The 9,373-nt window shown below is 36.7% G+C and overlaps 1 pseudogene across 1 annotated transcript; it reads left to right on the top strand.

The window, feature by feature from the left end:
* Positions 1–1,820: 1,820 nt before the first annotated feature.
* On the top strand, positions 1,821–8,803 carry LOC309652374 (peptidyl-prolyl cis-trans isomerase A pseudogene; annotated as a pseudogene). The gene has a single exon. The product of its transcript is annotated as a peptidyl-prolyl cis-trans isomerase A pseudogene (transcript).
* Positions 8,804–9,373: the final 570 nt, after the last annotated feature.

Consider the following 9,373-nt stretch of genomic DNA (forward strand, 5'->3'; position numbering starts at 1 on the left):
AAATACACAACGTGAGAGTTGCGAGTTAAGTTTTATTTGGGGCAAAGTGAGGACTGGAGCCCGGGAGACGGCATCCCAGATAGCTCTGAGAAACTGCTCCAAAGAGGCAGGGCGGAAGGCCAGTATACATGTGATTTTGGTGAAGGGGGAATACATGCAATCAAGGACATATTTTTTACAGAAGGTTTCGGCTCATCTCGTGCAGGTTACTGCTAGTCACGAGGAGCAGTCATCACCATGAAGGTTTTTAGTGCTTTTCTAGATATGAGGAGATACAAGAATTGGGCTCATAAAATTGGCCCCTGAAAATATCTAACTATCTGAAGACCTGTTCTGCCAGTTTTTCCCAGAGCACAGAGTGCCTCATTTCTGCTCTCCACCCTGAACTGCTTTCAGGGGTGTTGAAAATCAGCAGCTGCAGCAGCACCTGATTTAATTCTTGTAGCGATAGATGGCAAGTGCCAATTCGTAGTTGACATTTGAGATCAACGAAGTGCAACTGGGGCACACAGATTCGGGTTGCAACCCGAAGTGTCTCACTAGGGAGTAAAAGTTAGGAGCTTTTAAAGGCAAAGAAGCGGGGTTTGCATTACAAGGAATTTTAATTGGAATTAGAGGCATAAGGGAGGTAAAGTTTGTTACTGTGACAAGTTGCAGGTGTTCTTGCCGACTCCCAGTCCTTGGTTTGTAGTTTGACCCAGTTCAAAAGTTCATGGTTCTGAAACCGTGCAACACAAATTGGGACTTGAACCCACACGCTGGGACTCGAACCCAGCCAGAACCCAGATTGGGGTTCCACCCAGTTGGGACATGCATAAAGTCCACCTTGACAATGGCCTCCCAGCTCTATTCTAAGACCCCTTGACATAAGTGACTCCATTTTATTTCACATTTCACAAGCTCGAAGTTAATGAGTCAACAATTTGGTATATCCAGGAAAAGGAAGAGGAAATTTGTCCATCTGTACATCAGGCAGCTCTGGAAAGTGCCAAAGTCACAGCTATAGTGTGTGATGACGCTATGGAAAAGATGGAAGAGTGGCTAAGTCTGTGGATTTATAAGATGATAACCAATTAATAACAGCATAGTGGGCCTCATTGTTGTGAGGCTGAAAGCCAAAGAAATTTACAGTCAGATTACTCAGGGTTAGGAAAATATTAAACCCTCTTGACTAATCCTGGCTGATTGGCTTGCTTGTTTCAAAAGGCAATATGGTGTGAAAAACGTTCAGCTTGTAGGTGAGGCAGGTTCTGCAGGTCAGGAGGCTGTGGAAGAATTTTAAAAGTATCCACTAAGTGTTGTACAGGAAAAGAGTAATGGGAAGAGAAGATTTACAATGCTGATGAGACTGGCTTGTTTTAAAAGGACATTGGCAAAGAACCTGTACAACACAAATGACACTTCAGTTGGTGAAAATGTCACCAGAGACCCATAGGAACCTAATCCTGTATTTTTCCTAAGAGCATAGCTCATCATTTGCTAATTCAGTGTTTATGGTGACTTTGTAGAACATAACTACTGTGAATAATGAGAATCAGGTATATATATTTATATATAATCTTACAAATCAGTAAGGTAAAGACAAAGACCTCTACAGAAAAATGAACAAAAGATTTGAACAGTTCCTTCAAAACAGAGTAATTCCACATGTCCAAAAATCATTTGAAATGGTACTCAACCTTATTAGTAATCAGGAAAATATAAATTAAAACCACAGTACTAGAGGCCTTGCAGACGCCGCCGCCCTGAGCCTCCAGCGCTGCGCACCTTGGTCAGCTCCATCGTGTTCTTCGACATCGCCATCCAGGGAGAGTCCTTGGGCTGCATCTCCTTCGAGCTGTTTGCAAATTCTAAAGACAGCAGAAAACTTTCGCGCTCTGAGCACTGGGAAGAAAGGATTTGGTTACAAAGGTCCCTGCTTTCAAAGAATAATTCTGGGATTTATGTGCCAGGGTGGTGACTTCACACGCCATAATGGCACTGGTGGCAAGTCCATCTACGGGGAGAAATTTCATGATGAGAATTTCATCCTGAAGCGTATGGGTCCTGGCATCTTGTCCACGGCAAATGCTGGCCCCAACACAAACGGTTCCCAGGTTTTCATCTGCACTGCCAAGACTGAGTGGTTGGATGGCAAGCGTGTGGTCTTTGGCAAGGTGAAAGAGGGCAAGAATATTGTGGAAGCCATGTGCTTTGGGTTCAGGAATGGCAAGACCAGCAAGAAGATCACCATTGCTGACTGTGGACAAATCTTATAAATCTGAATTGTGTTTTATCTTAACCACCAGACATCCTTCTGTAGCTCAGGAGAGCACCCCTTCACCCCCATCTGCTCGAAATATCCTATAATTTTTGTGTTCTCACTGCAGTTCTTTCGGTTCCATATTTTCCATATCCCCTTCCAAGTTTAGCTGGATTGCAAAGTTGTTTATGATTATGAAATAAAAACTAAAAAACAACAACAAAAAACCCGACAGTACAAGATCATTACCCACATTCCAGACTGGCAAATTTTTACACTCTGATAATATCCAGTGGTGAAAAACATATAATTCTAATACTCTATCAGTGGAAGTGTGCAATTAATATAAGCACTTTGGAAAACAGTTAGGAATTATTTAATAAAATTGAAGACACACGTACTCCATAGCCCAGCAATTCCACTCTTGAGTAAATACCATAGAAAAGTGCTTGTATATATGCATCAGTTTTCTTAGTAAGTATGGAAAATGTTAGAGCTCAGAGCAGGCTCCAGAGAATGGTAATGTGCTCTAGTCTAGAAGTAACTGAGATCTTTTTACCAGATTTGTTCTATTTTTAAAAGAATAACAATTTTCATTTTCTTAGCTTAAGATGCCATTTAAAATAGTTTAAGTGTATTAGCATATTAAAATCTACAGAAAGCTAAAGATGCATTCCCCTGCTGTTGTTATGTTAATGGACATGTCATATCTTCTCTCACAATAACAGAAATCCAAAAATGAGCAGGCATTGTTTCAGGTGCTCAACAATGAATTAAAGGACTAAGGCTCTTTGTGTTTCACCATCATTACTGTAGGGGAGTAAAACTTGCCACCCGGAAATGTCTCTTTGGCATGAGGATTATTTGGAGCTGAAAACAATCAAGGCCCAAAAGACTCAGGAAGAACCTTTGACCTTCCCCCTAAGTGCCTAAAAGAATGTAGATTAAAAAAAAAAAAAAAAAAAAAAGAATGTAGATAGAGGACCTGTTCCAGGAAGGGAGCTATCCCTAAAGATAACTACAATTACGAACTAGGTGTGTGGACAGGGACGGACTTAGCTAAGTCTGTTGGTTAAAATTCCTTTCTGTGTCCGAATGTCTCTGCCTGGCCCAGCAAACATTTATTTACCGAACATTTGCTTTCCCATCTCCATGTCAATTGCCTTTCTCCCCTTTGAAATCCCAAACAACTAACTACATCAACATCCTCTTTTGTTTTTAGCTGAGGATGGTATATAAGGTGAGGGTTTCAGCCATTTTGGTGAGTTACTCAGTGTTCCTGGGTCTCTTCCATGTATACATGTTACTAAACTTTGTTTGATTTCCTCCTGCTAATCTGTCTCATGTCAATTTACACTAGCCAGAAGAACCTAGAAGGGTAGAGGAAAATTTCTTCCTCCCCAACATTACCATGTGGTTGTACGATGGCTCCTGTACTTCCAGGCATCACATCTGTGTGTTACAGGCAAAGAGGGTAAAGGAATGAGGCTAAACACATGTTATCTGTCCTTCTTTTCATCAGTAATCAAAGTTATTTCTCAGAACACTACTTAGATTTTTCTTTCTTTCATCTTTTTGGCAAGAACTATGCCACAAGGTCAGCCTTGGTTGCGGGGGAGACTGGAAAACAAGAATTCATCTTTCCAGCCTCTGGAGTAGAAGAATGTAAAAGAGAAATGCTTAAGGAATGAACACTGTATGAGCCAATACAATGCCAGGTACACTCACCTTACCTACCCCAAAGGGTTGTTATGAGGATCAATTGTGCTGTCAGATTTGAAAATCTTTAGAATTTACAAAGTGCTAAACACATGTAAGGAATTATTATGCTCATCTTTTGGAACTAAGTATCATTTGGTACGTTAGTGAACACACATTATGATTCAATGATTAATTACTGAGAAAAAGAACTTCTATGCAAATATTATACTAGATGATTTAAATCTATCTATTTTTATCTATTTTAAACATCAGCTAGCAACTGCTAGCTTGGGACTTTGCTCAGGATAGGATATTTCTACTTAATGAACCAAAGTGAAAAATTCCTTTCTTTTCTAGGAGATGAATCTGGAAAGCTTGTCATATTGTTTGTCTCTGACTAAAGTTTCTACTGCAGATAGATGGAAGGCAAAGAGAAAATATTCCCTATAGTAATAGGCAAGGGAAAACTGATATTGATTTTTAAGATAAATTCAGAGTAACTCTCACAGGCTCTGGGTGTATCTAGGTCACTGGAAGAAAAAAAAAGACTGTAGCACTTTGCTGACAGATAGGAGAAATATAGTTATTTCTTACACATGGTTATTAAATGGATTCAGAACTTTTTATTATTATACCAAGATTATTTCAACCAAGTAGGAACTACATACATATATGAACAGAATGCAAGAAAATAATTTTGACAATACTATGCATTTAGATCGGTTTTGAATAAGGAACTCGTGGTTAAATTAACTTTAAAATCCCAAATAAAATGACTTACAAATTCCAATCATTTCAAAGTGGCAGCTACTTCACACATGATTATGTGGTCCAAACAGAATACAGTGAATTAGTCAGCGGTTATTTCTCTCTCATCCATCTCCAAAATCATTCAAGGTACCACAGGGCCATTCTAGGCGTTTTCAGAATTACTAGCCTTAAGTATTGACTGAAGTGGTAATTTAGCAATCTCAACAAATGAATCCAATGGACTAGAAAGAAGAATATCTTCATTAGCTAGGAGTAAATAATAAAGTTAACAATAACATCTTTAACTACTTAATCAGTCAACAAAGATATATTAAGCACCTAATACGTGGCAAGCTCTACACTAGGCACTAGGGATACAATGGTGAACGAAAAGACGTATCTGCCATGTCCTTTTATGCTACATACAGTGGAGGGTAAAAGACAAATTTTAAACGTACACTTAAATGATATCGTTCTTAAGTGCTTAACACAATTCCTAGCATATAGTACTCATTCAATAAATGTGTACAACTACTATTGATGATATAAAAACAAACAAATAAATAGTGCTATGAAAGCATAAAGTAGGAGGACTAAATCTATTCTGGAGAGGTCAGAAAGTGCTAGATCTGATATTTAAAGCAAGTTCTGAAGGGTGAGTAGGTATTAACTCAGCAAAAAGAAGGCATACAGCTTATTCGTTTCTAAAATGAACATTATATGCAGATTGCTCTATTCTCTGATCCCTAAAAATTTCTTACAATTACACGCTGATAACTTTGCTCAAGTCAATATCCCCTATTAAATGCTTTCCCTCCACTTTTTCACCAGTTCTGATCTCATTTCTTTTTCAAAGCCTAAATCTGTGGAATTACTCTGCATAATTATGCCTTATTCCAACAGTGATATTTGGTCTTAATCATTAGTTATCTAGGAGCTAAGATATTTGGAATGTATCAATAGATGTGGTACTTTATTAAATAAGTCTTAAGTGTGTACAACTGGACTGTAAAAAGAAAGCCAGAAAAGGACAGAAATAAATATTTGGAGAAACACTGGTGAGGAATTTTCCAAAATTAGTGACAGCAAACCAGAGACAGAAGAACCTCAGAGAATAAAAACACACACACAAACCTCAAACAAACATAAGCATATCATACTCAAAAACAAGGACAACTTCCTATTTCAGCTCCAACATGTAGAGAGCTTGGAAATCATCATTGCCATACATACAAGAAAAAAACTGAACAAACTGAAAACCAGTGACTTTCCTTGGAACCATTAAAGAATAAAAGTTGTAGGGCAAACCACTATCCCAAAATCTGGAGAGAAAGGTGAATACAAAGAAGAGTTGAGATCAATTTACTTGGATTAGATGCCAGTAGAGTCATAAAGTGATAAGAACACTTAAACCATAACTTTGGGAAATTACTGGAAGCACTGCGTAGACTAGTTTGAGAGCGAGGAATCCTTAGGGACTGCAGTCTTAGGGAGGCGTCCACACTTGTGAGTTTTACCTCCAGGGATCCCACCAAGTTCTCATGTTAAAAAGCCAAGAAAAATTCTTTCATGTCTATAACAAGGGTCGGGGCAGTAACCAAGACCCGACTCTATGTTGTTTACAAGAAACTCACTCTAAAGACACAGGTTAAAAGTAAATATATGGAAAAAATATACCATGCAAACATTAAGCAAAAGGAAGACGAAGTAGCTATATTAATTTTAAATGATGCTGACTTTGGAACAATAAAAATTATCAGGGATAAAGAGGATCATAATCATAAAAATGTCAACTCTCCAGGGAAACAAAAAGATGTGTGTGTACCTTAACAATAGAGCGTTAAAATCTGGGAGACAAAAACTGCAAGGAGAAATAGAGAAATCAACTATTATACTTCAACATCTGTCTTTCAGTAAGAATATAGTTAACCTGAACAGCACTATCAATCAAACTGATCTAATTGACTTTTATAGAATACTCTCTCCAGCAACTACAGAATACGTGTTCTTCCCAAACTCACACAGAACATTCACCAAGACAGACCACATCCTGGGCCATAAAACATACCTTACCAAATTTAGCCTGCTGTATAGCACAGGGAACTCTTCTCAATACTCTGTAATGGCCTATATGGGAAAAGAATCTAAAAAGAGTGGATATATGTATATGTATAACAGATTCACTTTGTTGTACACCTGAAACTAACCCAACATTTAAAATCAACTATACTCCAAGAAAAAATTTTAAAAACCTTACTTTACCAAATTGAGTAGGAATTATGCAAATTATGTTCTCAGACAACAGTAGAAGTAAACTAGAAATCAATAACAGAAAAATACTTGGAAAAGTCCCAAATATTTGGAAATTAACCAACACACTACTAAATGACATATGGGCCAAAGAAAAAGTCTCAAGAGAAATTTTAAAATATTTTGAACTAAATGAATATGAAAATACAACCTATCAAAATTTGTGAGATACAGGGAAAGCAGTGTTTACAAGGATGTTTATAGTCTCCAATGCATATATTAGAGAAAAACAAAGATCTGCAATCTATAACTTATGCTTGCATCATAGAAAACTAGAGAGAGAAGAGCAATTTAAACCTAAAGCAAGTATAAGAAAGGAAATAATAAAAATTAGAATAGAAGTAAATGAAACTGGAGACAGCAAAATAACAGAGAAAATCAAATAAATCAAAAGCTGGTTCTTTGAAAAGTTCAATAAAATTGATAAACATCTTCCATGCTCACCAAGAAGAAAGAAAGAGGATGCAAAACACCAATATCAGAAATGAAAAGGGGTACAGCAGAGATTGGCACAACGTTGTAAATCAACTCTACTTCAATTTAAAAAGTTAAAAACAAAAATAAAAAAACCCCAAAACAATAAATAAATAAATAAAATTGATGCAAAGAGAGAAAGTTAAAAAAAAAAAAGAAGAAAGAAATGAAAAGGGGGCCATAGCTATTGATCCCAATGAACATACATAGAACTTTCAATTATGATGATGGGGAGTCTGTCTTGGTTTAATTATACAATGCTTTGGACACATAAAAGGATGGAGAGAAACAAAGAAAGATGAAGGTAACAGTTCTGTTTTATAGTAGTACTAATCAACTGGAATAATGAGTACAAAAACCCATTGAAAATAGGGATAATAAAGTACCAAAGAATATTTATTAAGAAAAGTTCAGGAAAAGTATTAAGTAAAATGCAAAAACTTACACTGAAAATAATTAACTCATTTAACAAACATCTATTGAGTACTTACTATATGTCTGACACCATTAGAATTTCTTGGGTTATAGCAGAGAACAAAACACTCAAATACCTCTGCCTCCATGGACTTTACATTACATTGAAGAAGAGAGGTAATAAACTGTAAACATATATAATAAGAAAATTGTATATTAGAATTTGATGACTGCTATGGAAAATTGAAATATGGAGAAAGATAAAAGAGTAGGGATATGGCTACAAGTTTTAATACAACACAGGGTGGTCAGAGTCAGCCTCGTTGTGAGGTTGAGAGGTTAGCAAAAAAATAGAAGGCGGTCTTGAGGCATAAAGTAATACAGATATCTGGGGGATGATCTTTCATGGCAGAGGAAACATGGCACAGGCATTCTAGGAAAATCAAGTTCAATGTGGCTGAAGAAGAGTGAGAGAAATAAGAGGTTAGGTCATATAGTCAACAGGGGATCAGATCAAATAGGTCTTTGTAAGACCTTATGGGATTTTTACTTTACTTTGATTGAAAAGAAAAGCCATTAAAGAATTTTGGAGAAGAGGATTAATACAATATAGTTTTAAAGGGATTATTCTGGCTACTGTGTTGATCACAGACTATACAGAGGCAAGGGTAAGATGCAGAGAGTCCTGTTAGGAGGCAATTTCCAAGATTTTGGCCTGAGCAACTAGAAGGATGGAGTTGCTAACAACTGAGATGGAGTAAGCTCTGGGTGAAGCAGGTTCATAAGGGAAATACTAGGAGTTCAAATTGCAATGTGCTGAATTAAAGAAGCTTATTAGATATCCAAGTGGAGACGTAAACAGTTGATATACTATTATAGTTTAGAGTTGGAGAAAGTAGACTGAGGTATGTAAATTTGGGAGTTGTCAGCATAGATGGTATTTTAGAGCTATGCTTCTACATGAGATAATCAAGGAAGAGAGAGGAGAGATGAGGACCAAGGCCTCAATATATTCAAAATTTAGAAGACAGAGAGAAGAGGAAGAACTAACAAAAGAGACATAAAGAATGACCAATAAGGTAGGAGTAAAACCAAGAGAGTGAAATGGAATGCCCAAGGATTGAATCCAGGAGTATATACATATTTAACTTTCTTTATGAGAAGATTTACTGTTGTAAAAATGTTCATTTTTCCCCCAAATGCATTACAGTTTTAAGGCAAGAAAACAGGGAGAGACTAAAAATCCCAGCATTATATTTTCCCCCAGATTTTTATTTTGAAAAAATTTTTAAATACTCCAATGAATACTTGTATAACTTAATCTAGACTCACCAATTGTTACATCATACCATATTTTCTCTTTTTGCTGACCCATTTGAAAATAAATTACATACATCTTGACATTTCACCACTAAATACTTCAGCCTGTAATTTCTAATAATGAGAATACTTTCTTACATACGGTAAGAAAGTTACTGTAAA

The sequence above is a fragment of the Balaenoptera physalus genome (assembly GCF_965194825.1).
Source record: "Balaenoptera physalus genome assembly, chromosome: X".
NCBI classification, from domain to species: Eukaryota; Metazoa; Chordata; class Mammalia; order Artiodactyla; family Balaenopteridae; genus Balaenoptera; species Balaenoptera physalus.